This window comes from Amblyomma mixtum, chromosome 2, assembly GCF_055824585.1.
Source record: "Amblyomma mixtum isolate Tamu chromosome 2, ASM5582458v1, whole genome shotgun sequence".
Taxonomy (NCBI): Eukaryota; Metazoa; Arthropoda; class Arachnida; order Ixodida; family Ixodidae; genus Amblyomma; species Amblyomma mixtum.
The window spans coordinates 152,936,279-152,955,924 of NC_143013.1; positions in this window are offsets into that span (position 1 = coordinate 152,936,279).

Sequence of the window (19,646 nt, forward strand, 5' to 3'; positions counted from 1 at the left end):
CGTGGCTGTTGGCTTCTCTCATATTTATAACCAGCCCCTCATTCGCCTTTCCTTGTTTGCCTAATTGCTTCGCGAGGGCATCGGTTCTGGCAGCCTTGACGCCATAGGAAGCATAAGAGGGTTCTCACACAGCTTTCACCCTCGCCGTTCGACAAGGCTCTACGTCATATCAGCGATAACTCAGGACGTGTTACGTCCACCGCTTAAGAACGTGGGTGGCGCCGATGAACACTCTCCAGGTTAGGGTATTTGTAAACATAAATACCCCCCCCCCACCCCCCCAAGCAGAAGATTTGACAGCCGTCCCCGTAACTCAGCGGCAGAGCACCGGAGGCGTAATTCGGAGGTCGTGGGTTCGGATCCCGCCGGCGGCATGTGGTTGTTTTTCCTTCTGCTTTTCTAATCAATTAGCTTTAAGGATAACATATTCAGTAATATTCTAAACCGAACAACAGCACAAAATAAAAAAATAATTAAAAATCCCCTCTGTCCCTTGGTTTCCGTGGCTGTTGGCTTCTCTCATATTTATAACCGGCCCCTCATTCGCCTTTCTTTGTTTTCTTAATTGCTTAGCGAGGGCCTCGGTTCTGGCAGCCTTGATGCCAAAGGAAGCATTACAGGGTTCTTACACAGCTGCGACCCTCGCCGTTCGACGACGTTCTACGTCATATCAGCGGTAACTCAGGACGTGCTACGTCCGCCACTTAAGAACCTGCGTGGCGCTGTTGAACACTCTCAAGGTTAGGATATTTTTTAATATAAATACCCCCGAAAGCAGAAGATTTGACAGCCGTTGCCGTAGCTCAGCGGTAGAGCACCGGATGCGTAATTCGTAGGTCGTGTGCATGGATCTCACCGGCGGCATGTCGTTGTTTCTTCTTCTCGTTTTCTAATCAATTTGCTTGAAGTGATAACATAATCAGTAATATTCTAAATCGAACAAAAGCACAAAATAAATAAATAAATTAAAAATCCTCTCTGTCTCTTGGTTTTTGTGGCTGTTGGCTCCTCTCATATTCATAACGAGCCCCTCAAACCCCCTCCCGTTGTTTGCTTAATTGCTTAGCGAGGGCCTCGGTTCTGGCATCCTGACGCCATAGGAAGCATAAGTGGCTTCTCACACAGCTTCCACGCTCACCGTTCGGCGACGTTCTACGTCATATCAGCGGTAACTCAGGACCTGCTACGTCCACCGCTTAAGAACGTGGGTGGCGCCGATGAACACTCTCTAGGTTAGGGTACTTATAAACATAAATACCCCTGAAAGCAGAAGATTTCACACCCGTAGCCGTAGCTCAGCGCCAGAGCACCGGACGCGTAATTTGGAGGTCGTGGGTTCGGATCCAGCCGGCGGCATGTCGTTGCATCTTCTCCTTTTCTAATCAATTACCTTTAAGCGATAACGCATACAGTAATACTATAAATCGAAGAACAGCACAAAATAAAAAATAATTAAAAATCCCCCTATCCCTTGGTTTCTGTCGCTGTTGGCTTCTCATATTTATAACTAGCCCCTCATTCCCCTTCCGTTGTTAGCTTAATTGCTTAGCGAGGCCTTGGTTCTGGCAGCCTTGACGCCATAGGAAGCATAAGAGGCTCCAAACACAGCTTCCACCCTCGCCGTTCGACGACGTTCTACGTCATATCAGCGGTCACTCAGGACGTGCTACGTCCGCCACTTAAGAACGAGCGTGGCGCTGATGCACACTCTCAAGGTTAGGTTATTTGTAAACATAAATACCCCCGAAAGCACAAGATTTGAAAGCCGTCTCTGTAGCTCAGCGGTAGAGAACCGGACGCGCAATCTGGAGGTCGTGGTGTCGGATCCCACCGGCGGCATGTGGTTGTTTTTTCTTCTGTTTTTTATTCAATTAGCTTTAAGCGATGACATATTCAGTAATATTCTAAATCGAACAACACAAAATAAAAAATAGTTAAAACCCCCTTTCTCCTTTCGTTTCCGTGGCTGTTGGCTTCTCACAGATTTATAACGAGCCCCTGATTCCCCTTCCCTTGTTTGCTTAATTGCTTAGCGAGGGCCTTGGTTCTGGCAGCCTTGACGCCATAGGAAGCATAAGAGGCTCCTAACACAGCATCCACCCTCGACGTTCGACGACGTTCTACGTCATATCAGCGGTCACTCAGGACGTGCTACGTCCGCCACTTAAGAACGAGCGTGGCGCTGATGCACACTCTCAAGGGTAGGTTATTTGTAAACATAAATACCCCCGAGAGCACAAGATTTGACCGCCGTCGCCGTAGCTCCGCGGTAGAGCACCAGACACATAATTCGGAGGTCGTGGGCTCGGATCCCACCGGCGGCATGTCGTTGTTTCTTCTTCTCATTTTCTAACCAATTAGCTTTAAGCTATAACATCTTCAGTAATATTCTAAATCGAAGAACAGCACCAAATAAAAAATAATTAAAATCCCCTTTGTCCCTTGGTTTCCGTGGCTGTTGGCTTCTCTCCGATTTATAACGAGCCTCTCATTCCTCTTCCCTTGTTTCCTTAATTGCTTTGCGAAGGCCTCAGTTCTGACATCCTTGACGCCATAGGAGCATAAGAGGGTTCTCACACAGCTTCCACCCTAGCCTTTTGACGACGTTCTGCGTCATATCTGCGGTAACTCAGGACGTACTAAGTCCGTCGCTTAAGAACGTGCGTGGCGCTGATGAGCACTCTCAAAGTTAGGTTATTAGTAAATATAAATGCCCCCGAAAGCAGATTTCACAGCCGTCGCCGTAGCTCAGCGGTAGAGCACCGGTCGCGTAATTCGGAGGTCGTGGGCTCGGATCCCACCGTTGACATGAAGTTGTTTCTTCTTCGCATTTGCTAATCAATTACCTTTAGTTTGGTTTGGTTTATGGGGTTTAACGTTCCAAAGCGACTGAGGCTATGAGAGACGCCGTAGTGGAGGGCTCCGGAAATTTGGACCACCTGGGGTTCTTTAACGAGCACTGACATCACACAGTACACGGGCCTCTAGAATTTCTCCTCCAAAGAAATTCTAGCCGCCGCGGCCGGGATCGAACCCGCGCCTTTTGGGTCAGCAGCCGAGCACCATAACCGCTGAGCCACCGCGGCTGCTCAATTACCTTTAAGCGATAACCTATTCAGTAATATTCTCAATCGAACAACAGCACAAAATAAAAAATGATTAAAAATCCCCTTTGTCCCTTGGTTTCCGTGGCTGTTGGCTTCTCTCCGATTTATAACGAGCCTCTCATTCCTCTTCCCTTCTTTGCTTAATTGCTTGGCGAGGGCCTCAGTTCTGACATCCTTGACGCCATAGGAAGCATAAGAGGGTCCTCACAAAGCTTCCACCCTAGCCGTTTGACGACGTTTTGCGTCATATCAGCGTTAACTCAGGACCGGCTACATCCGGCGCTTGAGAAGGTGGGTGGCGCTGATGAACGCTCTCAAGGTAAGGATAATTGTAAGCATAAATACCCACGAAAGCAGAAGATATGACAGCCGTCGCCGTAGCTCAGCGGTAGAGAACCGGACGCGTAATTCGGAGGTCGTGGTTTCGGATCCCACCGGTGGCATGTGGTTGTTTTTTCTTTTGTTTTTTTTAATCAATTAGCTTTAAGCGATGACATATTCAGTAATATTCTAAATCGAACAACAATACACAATAAAAAATAGTTAAAAATCCCCTTTCTCCTTTCGTTTCCATGGCTGTTGGCTTCTCACAGATTTATAACGAGCCCCTCATTCCCCTTCCTTTCTTTGCTTAATTGCTTAGCGAGGGCCTTGGTTCTGGCAGCCTTGACGCCATAGGAAGCATAAGAGGTTCCTAACACAGCTTCCACCCTCGCCGCTCGACGACGTTCTACGTCATATCAGCGGTCACTCAGGACGTGCTACGTCCGCCACTTAAGAACGAGCGTGGCGCTGATGCACACTCTCAAGGTTAGGTTATTTGCAAACATAAATACCCCCGAAAGCATAAGATTTGACAGCCGTCTCTGTAGCTCAGCGGTAGAGAACCGGACGCGTAATCTGGAGGTCGTGGTTTCGGATCCCACCGGCGGCATGTGGTTGTTTTTATTCTGTTTTTTTAATCAATTAGCTTTAAGCGATGACATATTCAGTAATATTCTAAATCGAACAACCCACAATAAAAAATTGTTAAAACCCCCTTTCTCCTTTCGTTTCCGTGGCTCTTGGCTTCTCACAGATTTATAACGAGCCCCTGATGCCGCTTGCCTTGTTTGCTTAATTGCTTAGCGAGGGCCTTGGTTCTGGCAGCCTTGACGCCATAGGAAGCATAAGAGGCTCCTAACACAGCATCCACCCTCGCCGTTCGACGACGTTCTACGTCATATCAGCGGTCACTCAGGACGTGCTACGTCCGCCACTTAAGAACGAGCGTGGCGCTGATGCACACTCTCAAGGTTAGGTTATTTGTAAACATAAATACCCCCGAAAGCACAAGATTTGACAGCCGTCTCTGTAGCTCAGCGGTAGAGAACCGGACGCGTAATCTGGTGGTCATGAGTTCGGATCCCACCGACGGCATGTGGTTGTTTTTTCTTCTGTTTTTCTAATCAATTAGCTTTAAACGATAATATATTCCGTAATATTCTAAATCGAACAATAGCACAAAATAAAAAATAATTAAAAATCCCCTTTCTCCTTTGGTTTCCGTGGCTGTTGGCTTCTCTCAGATTTATAAAGAGTCCCGCATACCCCTTCTCTTGTTTGCTTAATTGCTAATCGAGGACCTCGGTTCTGGCAGCCTTGACGCCATAGGAAGCATAAGAGGGTTCTCACAGAGCTTCCACCCTCACCGTTCGACCACGTTCTACGTCATATCAGCGATAACTCAGGACGTGTTACGTCCACCGCTTAAGAACGTGGGTGGCGCCGATGAACACTCTCCAGGTTAGGGTATTTGTAAACATAAATACCCCCCCCCCCAAGCAGAAGATTTGACAGCCGTCCCCGTAGCTCAGCGGCAGAGCACCGGAGGCGTAATTCGGAGGTCGTGGGTTCGGATCCCGCCGGCGGCATGTGGTTGTTTTTCCTTCTGCTTTTCTAATCAATTAGCTTTAAGGATAACATATTCAGTAATATTCTAAATCGAACAACAGCACAAAATAAAAAATAATTAAAAATCCCCTCTGTCCCTTGGTTTCCGTGGCTGTTGGCTTCTCTCATATTTATACACCGGCCCCTCATTCGCCTTTCCTTGTTTTCTTAATTGCTTAGCGAGGGCCTCGGTTCTGGCAGCCTTGATGCCAAAGGAAGCATTACAGGGTTCTTACACAGCTGCGACCCTCGCCGTTCGACGACGTTCTACGTCATATCAGCGGTAACTCAGGACGTGCTACGTCCGCCACTTAAGAACGTGCGTGGCGCTGTTGAACACTCTCAAGGTTAGGATATTTTTTAATATAAATACCCCCGAAAGCAGAAGATTTGACAGCCGTTGCCGTAGCTCAGCGGTAGAGCACCGGACGCGTAATTCGTAGGTCGTGTGCATGGATCTCACCGGCGGCATGTCGTTGTTTCTTCTTCTCGTTTTCTAATCAATTTGCTTGAAGTGATAACATAATCAGTAATATTCTAAATCGAACAACAGCACAAATTAAATAAATAAATTAAAAATCCTCTCTGTCTCTTGGTTTTTGTGGCTGTTGGCTCCTCTCATATTCATAACGAGCCCCTCAAACCCCCTTCCGTTGTTTGCTTAATTGCTTAGTGAGGGCCTCGGTTCTAGCATCCTGACGCCATAGGAAGCATAAGTGGCTTCTCACACAGCTTCCACGCTCACCGTTCGGCGACGTTCTACGTCATATCAGCGGTAACTCAGGACCTGCTACGTCCACCGCTTAAGAACGTGGGTGGCGCCGATGAACACTCTCTAGGTTAGGGTACTTATAAACATAAATACCCCTGAAAGCAGAAGATTTCACACCCGTAGCCGTAGCTCAGCGCCAGAGCACCGGACGCGTAATTTGGAGGTCGTGGGTTCGGATCCAACCGGCGGCATGTCGTTGCATCTTCTCCTTTTCTAATCAATTACCTTTAAGCGATAACGCATACAGTAATACTATAAATCGAAGAACAGCACAAAATAAAAAATAATTAAAAATCCCCCTATCCCTTGGTTTCTGTCGCTGTTGGCTTCTCATATTTATAACTAGCCCCTCATTCCCCTTCCGTTGTTAGCTTAATTGCTTAGCGAGGGCCTTGGTTCTGGCAGCCTTGACGCCATAGGAAGCATAAGAGGCTCCTAACACAGCTTCCACCCTCGCCGTTCGACGACGTTCTACGTCATATCAGCGGTCACTTAGGACGTGCTACGTCCGCCACTTAAGAACGAGCGTGGCGCTGATGCACACTCTCAAGGTTAGGTTATTTGTAAACATAAATACCCCCGAGAGCACAAGATTTGACAGCCGTCGCCGTAGCTCCGCGGTAGAGCACCAGACACGTAATTCGGAGGTCGTGGGCTCGGATCCCAGCGGCGGCATGTCGTTGTTCCTTCTTCTCATTTTCTAACCAATTAGCTTTAAGCTATAACATATTCAGTAATATTCTAAATCGAAGAACGGCACCAAATAAAAAATAATTAAAATCCCCTTTGTCCCTTGGTTTCCGTGGCTGTTGGCTTCTCTCCGATTTATAACGAGCCTCTCATTCCTCTTTTCTTGTTTGCTTAATTGCTTGGCGAAGGCCTCAGTTCTGACATCCTTGACACCATAGGAGCATAAGAGGGTTCTCACACAGCTTCCACCCTAGCAGTTTGACGACGTTCTGCGTCATATCTGCGGTAACTCAGGACGTACTAAGTCCGTCGCTTAAGAACGTGCGTGGCGCTGATGAGCACTCTCAAAGTTAGGTTATTAGTAAATATAAATGCCCCCGAAAGCAGATTTCACAGCCGTCGCCGTAGCTCAGCGGTAGAGCACCGGTCGCGTAATTCGGAGGTCGTGGGCTCGGATCCCACCGTTGACATGAAGTTGTTTCTTCTTCGCATTTGCTAATCAATTACCTTTAGTTTGGTTTGGTTTATGGGGTTTAACGTTCCAAAGTGACTGAGGCTATGAGAGACGCCGTAGTGGAGGGCTCCGGAAATTTGGACCACCTGGGGTTCTGTAACGTGCACTGACATCACACAGTACAGGGCCTCTAGAATTTCTCCTCCAAAGAAATTCTAGCCGCCGCGGCCGGGACCGAACCCGCGCCTTTTGGGTCAGCAGCCGAGCACCATAACCGCTGAACCACCGCGGCTGCTCAATTACCTTTAAGCGATAACGTATTCAGTAATATTCTCAATCGAACAACAGCACAAAATAAAAAATGATTAAAAATCCCCTTTGTCCCTTGGTTTCCGTGGCTGTTGGCTTCTCTCAGGTTTATAACGAGCCCCTTCCCCTTCCTTTGTTCGCTTATTTGCTCAGCGAGGGCGTCGGTTCTGGTAGCCTTGACACCATAGGAAGCATAAGAGGGTTCTCACAGAGCTTCCACCCTCGCCGTTCGAAGACGTTCCACGTTATATCAGCGGTAATCAGGATGTGCTACGTCCGTCGCTTAAGAACGTGCGTTGCGCTGATGAACACTCTCAAGGTTAGGTTATTAGTAAATATAAATACCCCCGAAAGCAGAAGATTTGACCGCCGTCGCCGTAGCTCCGCGGTAGAGCACCAGACACGTAATTCGGAGGTCGTGGGCTCGGATCCCACTGGCGGCATGTCGTTGTTTCTTCTTCTCATTTTCTAACCAATTAGCTTTAAGCTATAACATATTCAGTAATATTCTAAATCGAAGAACAGCACAAAATAAAAAATAATTAAAATCCCCTTTGTCCCTTGGTTTCCGTGGCTGTTGCTTCTCTCCGATTTATAACGAGCCTCTCATTCCTCTTCCCTTGTTTGCTTAATTGCTTGGTGAGGGCCTCAGTTCTGACATCCTTGACGCCATAGGAAGCATAAGAGGGTCCTCACAAAGCTTCCACCCTAGCCGTTTGACGACGTTCTGCGTCATATCAGCATTAACTCAGGACCGGCTACATCCGGCGCTTGAGAAGGTGGGTGGCGCTGATGAACGCTCTCAGGTTAAGGATAATTGTAAGCATAAATACCCACGAAAGCAGAAGATTTGACAGCCGTCGCCGTAGCTCAGCGGTAGAGAAACGGACGCGTAATTCGGAGGTCGTGGTTTCGGATCCCACCGGTGGCATGTGGTTGTTTTTTCTTCTGTTTTTCTAATCAATTAGCTTTAAGCGATAACATATTCAGTAATATTCTAAATCGAACAACAGCACGAAATAAAAAATAATTAAAAATCCCCTTTCTCCTTTGGTTTCCGTGGCTGTTGGCTTCTCTCAGATTTATAAAGAGTCCCGCATACCCCTTCTCTTGTTTGCTTAATTGCTTATCGAGGACCTCGGTTCTGGCAGCCTTGACGCCATAGGAAGCATTAGAGGGTTCTCGCACAGCTTCCACCCTCAGCGATCGACGACGATCCACGTTATATCAGCGGTAACTCAGGATGTGTTACGTCCGTCTCTTAAGAAGGTATGTGGCGCTGATGAACACTCTCAAGGTTAGGTTATTTGTAAACATAAATACCCAGGAAAGCAGAAGTTTTGACAAACGTCACCGTAGCTCAGCGGTGGAGAACCGGACGCGTAATTCGGATCCCACTGGCGGCAAGTCGTTTGTTCTCGTCTTCTAATCAATTACCTTTAAGCGATAACATATTCAGTAATATTCTAAATCGAACAGCAGCACAAAATAAAAAATAATTAAAAATGCCTTTTCTCCTATGCTTTCGGTGCCTGTTTGCTTCTCTCAGGCTTATAACGAGCACCTCATTCACCATCCCATGCTTTCTTAATTGCTTAGCGAGGGCCTCGGTTCTGGTAGCCTTGACGCAATTGCAAGCATAAGAGGGTTCTCACACAGATTCCGCCCTCAGCGTTCGACTAGGTTCTACTTCATATCAGCGGTAATTTAGTACCTGCTACGTCCGCCGATTAAGAACGTGGGTGGCGCTGATGAACACTCTCAAGGTTAGGATATTTGTAAACATAAATACCCCAGAAAGCAGAAGATTTGACAGCCGTCGCCATAGGTCAGCGGTGGATAACCGGACGCGTAATTCGGAGGTCGTGGGTTCGGATCCCACCGGCGGAATATGGTTGTTTTTTTCCTTCTACTTTTCTAATCAATTAGCTTTAAGAGATAACATGTTCTGCACTATTCTAAACCGGACAACAGCACAAAATAAATAATAATTAAAAACCCCTCTATCCCTTGGTTTCCGTGGCTGTTGGCTTCTCTCATATTTATAACCATCCCCTCATTCGCCTTTCCTTGTTTGCCTAATTGTTTAGCGAGGGTATCGTTTCTGGCAGCCTTGACGCCATAGGAAGCATAAGAGGGTTCTCACACAGCATACACCCTCACTGTTCGACGACGTTCTACGTCATATCAGCGGTCACTCAGGACCTTCTACGTCAGCCGCTTAAGAACGTGGATGGCGCCGATGAACACTCTCAAGGTTAAAGTATTTGTAAACATAAATACCCCCGAAAGCAGGAGATTCGACAGCCGTCGCCGTACCTCAGCGCTAGAGCACCGGACGCGTAATTCGGCGGTCGCGGGTACGGAACCCACCGGCGGCATGTGGTTGCTTTTTCTTCTGCTTTTCTTATCAATTAGCTTTAAGCGATAACAAATTCAGTAATGTTCTAAATCGAACAACAGCACAAAATAAAAAATAATTAAAAATCCCCTCTGTCCCTTGGTTTCAATGGCTGTTGACTTCTCTCATATTTATAACCAGCCCCTCATTCTCCTTTCCTTGTTTGCCTAATTGCTTAGTGAGGGCATCGGTTCTGGCAGCCTTGACGCCATAGGAAGCATAAGAGGGTTCTCACACAGCTTCCACCCTGGCCGTTGGACAACGTTCTACGTCGTATCAGCGATAACTCTGGACGTGCTACGTCCGCCGCTTAAGAACGTGGGTGGCGCCGATGAACACTCTCCAGGTTAGGGTATTTGTAAATATAAATACCCCCCCCCCCCCCAAGCAGAAGATTTGACAGCCGTCCCCGTAGCTCAGCGGTAGAGCACCGGATGCGTAATTCGGAGGTCGTGGGTTCGGATCCCACCGGCGGCATCTGGCTGTTTTTTCTTCAGCTTTTCTAATCAATTAGCTTTAAGCGATAACATATTCAGCAATATTCTAAACCGAACAACAGCACAAAATAAAAAATAATTAAAAACCCCTCTGTCCCTTGGTTTCCGTGGCTGTTTGCTTCTCTGATATTTATAACCAGCCCCTCATTCGCCTTTCCTTGTTTGCCTAATTGTTTAGCGAGGGCATCGTTTCTGGCAGCCTTGACGCCATAGGAAGCATAAGAGGGTTCTCACACAGCTTACACCCTCACTGTTCGACGACGTTCTACGTCATATCAGCGGTAACTCAGGACCTTCTACGTCAGCCGCTTAAGAACGTGGGTGGCGCCGATGAACACTCTCAAGGTTAGGGTATTTGTAAACAGAAATACCCGCGAAAGCAGGAGATTCGACAGCCGTTGCCGTACCTCAGCGCTAGAGCACCGGAAGCGTAATTCGGTGGTCGCGGGTACGGAACCCACCGGCGGCATGTGGTTGTTTTTTCTTCTGCTTTTCTTATCAATTAGCTTTAAGCGATAAAAAATTCAGTAATAATCTAAATCGAAGAACACAAAACAAATAAATTAATTAAAAATCCCCTCTGCTCCTTCGTTTCTGTGGCTGTTGGCTTCTCTCAGATTTATAACGAGCCCCTTATTCCCCATCTTCTATTTGCTTATTTGCTTAGCGAAGGCCTCGGTTCTGGCAGCCTTGACAACATAGGAAGCATAAGAGGGCTCCCACACAGCTTCCACCCTGGCCGTTCGAGAACGTTGTACGTCATATCAGCGATAACTCAGGACGTGCTACGTCTGCCGCTTAAGAATGTGGGGGGCGCCGATCACCACTGTCAAGGTTAGATACCCCCCAAGCACAAGATTTGACAGCCGTCGCCGTAGATCAGCAGTACAGCACCGGACGCGTAATTCGGAGGTCGTGGGTTCGGATCCCACCGGCGGCATGCGGTTGTTTTTCTTCTGCTTTTCTAATCAATTATCTTTAAGCGATTACATATTCAGTAATAGTCTAAATCGAAGAACAGCACAAAATAAAAAATAATTAAAAATCCCCTCTGTCTCTTGGCGACCGTGGCTGTTGGCTTCTCTCATATTTATAACGAGCCCCTCATTCCTCTTCCTTTGTTTGCTTAATAGTTTAGCGAGGGCATCGTTTCTGGCAGCCTTGACGCCATAGGAAGCATAAGAGGGTTCTCACACATCTTGCACCCTCACTGTTTGACGACGTTCTACGTCATATCAGCGGTAACTCACGACGTGCTACGTCCGCCACTTAAGAACGTGCGTGGCGCTGATGAACACTCTCAAGGTTAGTTTATTTGTAAACATAAATACCCCCGAAAGCAGATTTGGCAGCCGTCGCCATAGCTCAGCGGTGGAGAACCGAACGCGTAATTCGGATGTTGTGGATTCGGGTCCCACCGGTGGCATGTGGTTGTTTATTCTTCTACTTTTCTAATCAATCAGCTTGGAGCCATAACCTATTCAATAATATTATAAACCGAACAACAGCACAAAATGCATAAATAATTAAAATCCTCCCAGTCCCTTGGTTTCTGTGGCTGGTGACTTTTCATATTTATAACGAGCCCCTCATTCCCCTTCCCTTGTTTGCTTAATTGCTTAGTGAGGGCCTCGGCTCTGTCAGCCTTGACGCCATAGGAAGCATAAGACGGTTCTCAGACAGCTTCCACCCCCGCCGTTCGATGAAGTTCTACGTCATATCAGCAGTAACCCAGGACGTGCTACGTCCGCCAATTAAGAACGTGGGTGGCGCAGAGGAACACTCTGAAGGTTAGAATATTTGTAAACATAAATACCCCTGAAAGCAGTAGATTTCACACCCGTAGCCGTAGCTCAGCGCCAGAGCACCGGACGCGTAATTTGGAGGTCGGGGGTTCGGATCCAACCGGCGGCATGTCGTTGCATCTTCTCCTTTTCTAATCAATTAGCTTTAAGCGATAACGTATTCAGTAATACTCTAAATCGAAGAACAGCACAAAATAAAAAATAATTAAAAATCCCCCTATTCCTTGGTTTCTGTCGCTGTTGGCTTCTCCCATATTTATAACCAGCCCCTCATTCCCCTTTACTTGTTTGCCTAATTGTTTATTTATTTATTTATTTATTATTCCTCAAAGGTCCCTTTCGGGACATTACATGAGGGGTGGGGCAAACACGGCAAAAAAAAAATATTATACATTAATAAGAAAATGGTCAAAAATTACATTGATGAATGGGCTTCCTCGATGGTGGTCTTGAAAAGTCGGTGAATCATGATGGTGGCCACTTCAGCAGGGAGGTCATTCCAGTCACGGTCAGTATTTAAGAGAAATGATTGCTGGAATGTGGTGGTATGGGCATGTTCAGGGTAAACAGCGTTCGGGTGATTATGGCGGGAAATGCGATGCACACGTGGAATTAATTGGTTGGCTTCTGTAAAGTTGTGGAAGAATTTATGAAATAAGCAGAGACGTGCTGAGTTCCGACGAGTGTTTAGCGTAGGCAATTGTAATCGTGATTTCAGACCTCAGATGCTGGTATGATAGGAGTAGTCACATGAGATGAACCTCGCGGCACGATTCTGAACTGACTCAATGGTACTAATTAGGTAAGTCTGATGGGAATCCCAGACAGAGTTAGCATATTTAAGTTTAGGTCTGACGAAAGTCTTGTAAGCGAGCGATTTGAGAGAAATTGGTGCTAGAGCAAGGTTGCGCCGAAGGTACCCAAGGACACTGTTTGCGGAGTTAGTTATATTGGTGATATGGAGAGTCCAAGTTAGATCAAGAGAGATATTGGACGCCTAAGTATTTCTAATGATTGACCGAAGAAATTGGGCAGTTATTAATAGTGTACACTGGCGCGATGAAGTTGGGGCGACGGTGAAAAGAAATCAGTGAGGTGTTTGAAATATTAAGAGACATGAGCCACGTGTTACACCAATGTTGCACTTGTGAAAGGTCTCCTTGAAGAGCGACGATATCTGAAGAATTTGTTATGGGGCGATATATGACACAATCATCAGCAAACAGTCGGACGTTGGAAGAAAGAAAAGGTGGAAGATCGTTAATATATATTAGGAAAAGAAGGGGACCTAGTACACTTCCCTGTGGGACACCAGACTTCACAGGTGAAAGAGATGATGAGTGACTATTAGCATAGACGAACTGATGACGGTCAGTTAAAAAGGCACGAATCCAATTAACGATGAAGGGGTGCAGATTCAGACGGGAGAGTTTGTGTATTAAGCGACCATGAGAAAGTTTATCGAACGCCTTTTCGAAATCAAGGAACACAGCGTCACAATGAATATTACGGTCTAAGTATGGGTGTAAATTGTGTAGGAAAAGGGCAAGCTGTGTCTCACATCAGCGGCCTTTAAGGAATCCATGTTGATTAGGATGGAAGAAATTTACAGAAGTTAGAAAGGCAGCAACATGCGAGTACAAAATATGCTCCATGATTTTGCAGCAAACGCAGGTGAGTGAAATCGGTCGATAATTTAACGGGGATGAACGGTTGCCTTTTTTGAACACTGGAATGATTTTGCCGATCCGCCGGTCACGGGGTAAAGATCCTGATGATAGCGATTGCTGAAAAATGAGCGACAAGATCACACTGCTAATATCTTTAGTATTCTTGAGAACTTTTGAATTTATGGCGTCGATACCAGAGGACGAAGTACTGGTTAGCAAGACAATAATTTTTGCAATGCCCTGAGGTTCAAATGATATGTTTTCCATGACTGGATGATCCAAAAATGGGATATCGGGAAGGTTATCGGGAGGTTCGTTAGTGAACACAGAAGAAAACGCAGAGTTAAGGACACTCGCCACATCAGATTCATTAATCGGAAATCCGGAATTATCACAGAGCGTAATGACAGAAGGTTCATGAGGAATAATGGTTTTCAAAAATCTCTTGGGGTTATTTTGTTGCATTGATGGTAAAGTGTTGGAAAAGAAGGTACGTTTTGCTTGCGCTGTTTGCGTGTTGTAGTGTTTTTCGGCGCTCTAATACTTCGTCCATGCTAGGGGAGTGTTAGTGAGCTTAGCCTTTCGAAATAAGCGTTTTTTCTTGTTATTTAGTCGGTTTAACGATACGTTAAACCATGGGGAACCAGCCCGCTCGGTTAATTCTATGGTTGGTATATATAGCTTTAAGAGACGCTGAAATTCCGAATTGAAAAGTATTCAGTTTGATTCGACGGAGCGAGAAGGAAACCCAGGTGTAAACGTATCTAAGAAGGTTGTTAAGTCGCCATTTATGCTTACGTAATTGCCTTTATCATAAAGTGTAATTGTCTTTTCAATTATTTTTTGATTATTCATGCTGCAAGAGAAGGTAGTGTGAACTGCCAAATGATCACGAGGGCATCGGTTCTGGCAGCCTTGATGCCATAGGAAACATAAGTGGGTTCTCACACAGCTTCCACCCTCACTGTTCGGCGACGTTCTACCTCATAACAGCGGTAACTCAGGGCCTGCTACGTCCGCCGCTTAAGAACGTGGGTGGCGCCGATCAACCCTCTCAAGGTTAGGGTATTTGAAAACATAAATACCCCTGAAAGCAGAAGATTTCACAGCCGTAGCCGTAGCTCAGCGCTATATCACCGGACGCGTATTTCGGAGGTCGTGCGTTCAGATCCCACCGGCGGCATGTGTTTGTTTTTTCTTTTGCTTTTCTTATCAATTAGCTTTAATCGATAACATATTCAGTAATATTCTAAATTGAACAACAGCACAAAATACATAAACTAATTAAAATCCCCCCTGTCCCTTGGTTTCTGAGGCTGTTGGCTTCTGTTATTTATAACGAGCTCCTCATTCCCCTTCTCTTGTTTGCTTAATTGCTGAGCGACGGCCTCGGTTCTGGCAGCCTTGATGCCATAACAAGCATAAGAGGGTTATCACACAGCTTCCACCCTCGCTGGTTGACGACGTTCTACGTCATATAAGCAGAAACTCAGGACGTGCTACGTCCGTCGCTTAAGAACGTGCGGGGCGCTGTTGAACACTCTCAAGGTTAGGTTATTAGTAAATATAAATACCCCCGAAAGCAGAAGATTTGACAGCCGTCGCTGTAGCTCAGCGGTAGAGCACCGGACGCGTAATTCGGAGGTCGTGGGCTCGGATCCCACCGGCGGCATGTCGTTGCATCTTCTTCTCGTTTTCTAATCAATCAGCTTTAAGCGATAACATATTCAATAATATTCTAATCCGAACAACAGCACAAAATAATAAATAAATAAAAATCCCCTTTGTCCTTTGGTTTCCGTGGCTGTTGGCTTCTCTCAGATTTATAACGAGTCCCTCATGCCCCTTCCATTGTTTGCTTAATTTTTTAGCGAGGGCCTCGGTTTTCGCAGTTTTGATGCCATAGGAAGCATAAGAGGGTTCTCACACAGCTCCCACCCTCGCCGTTCGGCGACGTTCTACGTCATATCAGCGGTAACTCAGGACCTGCTACATCCGCCGCTTAAGAACGTGGGTGCGGAGATGAACACTCTCTAGGTTAGGGTATTTGTAAACATAATACCCCTGAAAGCAGAAGATTTCACAGCCGTAGCCGTAGCTCAGCGCTAGAGCACCGGACACGTAATTTGGAGATCGTGGGTTCGGATCTAACCGGCGGCATGTCGTTGCATCTTCTCGTTTTCTAATCGATTAGCTTTAAGCGATAACCTATTCAGTAATATTCTAAACCGAACAACAGTACAAAATAAAATAATTAAAAATCCCCTCTGTCCCTTGGTTTCCGTGGCTCTTGGCTTCTCTCATATTTATAACCAGCCCCTCATTCCCCTTTCCTTTTTTGCCTAATTATTTAGCGAGGGCATCGGTTCTGGCAGCCTTGACACCATAGGAAGCATGAGTGGCTTCTCACACAGCTTCCACCCTTACCGTTCGGCGACGTTCTACGTCATATCAGCGGTAACTTAGGACCTGCTACGTCCGGCGCTTAAGAACGTGGGTGGCGCCGATGAACACTCTCTAGGTTAGGGTATTTGTAAGCAGAAATACCCCTGAAAGCAAAAGATTTCACAGCCGTAGCCGTAGCTCAGCCCTAGAGCACCGGGCGCGTAATTTGGAGGTCGTGGGTTCGGATCCAACCGGCGGCATGGCGTTGCATCTTCTCCTTTTCTAATCAATTAGCTTTAAGCGATAACGTATTGAGTAATATTCTAAATCGAAGAACAGCACAAAATAAAAAATAATTATAAATCCCCCGTGTCCCTTGGTTTCTGTCGCTGTTGGCTTCTAATATTTATAACTAGCCCCTCATTCCTCTTCCCTTGTTTGCTTAATTGCTTAGCGTGGGCATCGTTTCTGGCAGCCTTGACGCCATAGGAAGTATGAGGGTTATCACACAGCTTCCACCCTCGCTGTTTGACGACGTTCTACGTCATATAAGCAGTAACTCAGGACGTGCTACGTCCGCCACTTAACAACGTGCGTGGCGCTGATGAACACTCTCAAAGTTAGGTTATTTGTAAACATAAATGCCCGTGAAAGCCGAAGATTTCACAGCCGTAGCCGTAGCTCAGCGCTAGAGCACCGGACGCGTAATTCAGAGGTCGTGGGTTCGGATCGCACCGGCGCCATGTGTTTGTTTTTTCTTCTGTTTTTCTTATCAATTAGCTTTAATCGATAACATATTCAATAATATTCTAAGCAGAACAACACCACAAAATACATAAATTAATTAAAATCCCCCTGTCCTTTGGTTTCTGTGGCTGTTGGCTTCTCATATTTATAACGAGCCCCTCATTCCTTTTTCCTCGTTTGCTTAATTGCTTAGCGAGGGCCTCGGTTCTCGCAGCCTTCACGCCATAAGAAACATAAGACGGTTTTCAGACAGCTTCCACCCCCGCCGTTCGATGAAGTTCTACGTCATATCAGCATTAACCCAGGACATACTACGTCCGCCAATTAAGAACGTGGGTGGCGCTGAGGAACACTTTGAAGGTTAAGTTATTTGTAAACATAAATACCCCAGAAAGCAAAATAAAAAATAATTACAAATCCCCTTTGTCCTTTGGTTTCCGTGGCTGTTTGCTTCTGTCATGTTCAAAACGAGCCCCTCATTCCTCTTCCCTTGTTTTCTTAATTGCTTAGCGAGGGCCTCGGTTCTGGCATCCTTGACGCCATAGAAAGCATAACAGGGTTCTTACACAGCTTCGGCCATCGCCGTTCGACAACGTTCTACGTCATATCAGCAGTAACTCAGGACGTGCTACGTCCGTCACTTAAGAACGTGCGTGGCGCTGATGAACACTCTCAAGGTTAGGTTGTTAATATAAATACCCCCGAAAGCAGAAGATTTGACAGCCGTCGCCGTAGGTCACCGGTAGAGCATCGGACGCGTTATTCGGAGGTCGTGGGCTCGGATCGCACCGGCGCCATGTCGTTGTTTCTTCTTCTCCTTTTCTAATCAATTAGCTTTAAGCGATAACATAGTCAGTAATATTATAAATCGAAGAACAGCACAAAATAAAAAATAATTAAAAATCCCCTCTGTCCCTTGGTTTCCGTGGCTGTTGGCTTCTCTCCGATTTATAACCAGCCCCTCATTCCCCTTTCCTTGTTTGCCTAATTGTTTATTTATTTAATTATTTATTTATTTATTATCCCTCAAAGGTCCCTTTCGGGACATTACATGAGGAGTGGGGACAACACGGCAAAAAAAATATTATACATTAATAAGAAAATGGACAAAAATTACATTGATGAATAAGCTTCCTCGATGGTGGTCTTGAAAAGTCAGTGAATCATGATGGTGGCCACTTCAGCAGGGAGGTCATTCCAGTCACGGGCAGTCTTTAAGAAAAACGATTGCTGGAAAGTCGTGGTATGGACACGTTCAGGGTAAACAGCGTTCGGGTGATTATGGCGGGAAATGCGATGCACACGTGGAATTAATTGGTTGGCTTCTGTAAAGTTGTGGAAGAATTTATAAAATAAGCAGAGACGTGCTGTGTTCCGACAGGTGTTTAGCGTAGGCAATTATAATCGTGATTTCAGACCTCAGATGCTGGTATGATAGGAGTAGTCAGATGAGATGAACCTCGCGGCACGATTCTGAACTGACTCAATGGTACTAATTAGGTTAGTTTGTTGGGAATCCCAGACAGAGTTAGCATATTTAAGTTTAGGTCTGACGAAAGTCTTGTAAGCGAGCGATTTGAGAGAAATTGGTGCTAGAGCAAGGTTGCGCCGAAGGTACCCAAGGACACTGCTTGCGGAGTTAGTTATATTGGTGATATGGAGAGTCCAAGTTAGATCAAGAGAGATATTGGACGCCCAAGTATTTCTAATGATTGACCGAAGAAATGGGGCAGTTATTAATAGTGTACACTGGCGCGATGAAGTTGGGGCGACGGTGAAAAGAAATCAGTGAGGTGTTTGAAATATTAAGAGACATGAGCCACGTGTTACACCAATGTTGCACTTGTGAAAGGTCTTCTTGAAGAGCGACGATATCTGAAGAATTTGTTATGGGGCGATATATGACACAATCATCAGCAAACAGTCGGACATGGGAAGAAAGACTAGGTGGAAGATCGTTAATATATATTAGGAAAAGAAGGGGACCTAGTACACTTCCCTGTGGGACACCAGACTTCACAGGTGAAAGAGATGATGAGTGACTATTAGCATAGACGAACTGATGACGGTCAGTTAAAAAGGCACGAATTCAATTAACGATGAAGGGGTGCAGATTTAGACGGGAGAGTTTGTGTATTAAGCGACCATAAGAAACTTTATCGAACGCCTTTTCGAAATCAAGGAACACAGCGTCACAATGAATAATACGGTCTAAGTACGAGTGTAAATTGTGTAGGAAAAGGGCAAGCTGTGTCTCACATGAGTGAGCGGCCTCTAATGAATCCATGTTGATTAGGATGGAAGAAATTTGCAGAAGTTAAATAGGCAGCAACATGCGAGTACAAAATATGCTGCATGATTTTGCAGCAAACGCAGGTGAGTGAAATCGGGCGATATTTTAACGGGAATGAACGGTTACCTTTTTTTGAACACCAGAATGATTTTGCGGATCCGCCAGTCACGTGGTAAAGACCCTGATGACAGCGATTGCTGAAAAATGAGCGACAAGATCACACTGATAATATCTTTAGTATTCATGAGAACTATTGAATTTATGGCGTCGATACCAGAGGACGAAGTATTGGTTAGCGAGTCAATAATTTTTGCAATGCCTTGAGGTTCAAATGATATGCTTTCCATGACAGGATGATCCAAAAATGGGATATCGGGAAGGTTATCGGCAGGTTCATTAGTGAACACAGAAGAAAACGCACAGATAAGGACACTCGCCACATCAGATTCATTAATCGGAAATACGGAATTATCACAGAGCGTAATGACAGAAGGTTCATGAGGCATAATGGTTTTCCAAAATCGCTTGGGGTTATTTTGTAGCATTGATAGTAAAGTGTTGGAGAAGAAGGTACGTTTTCCTTG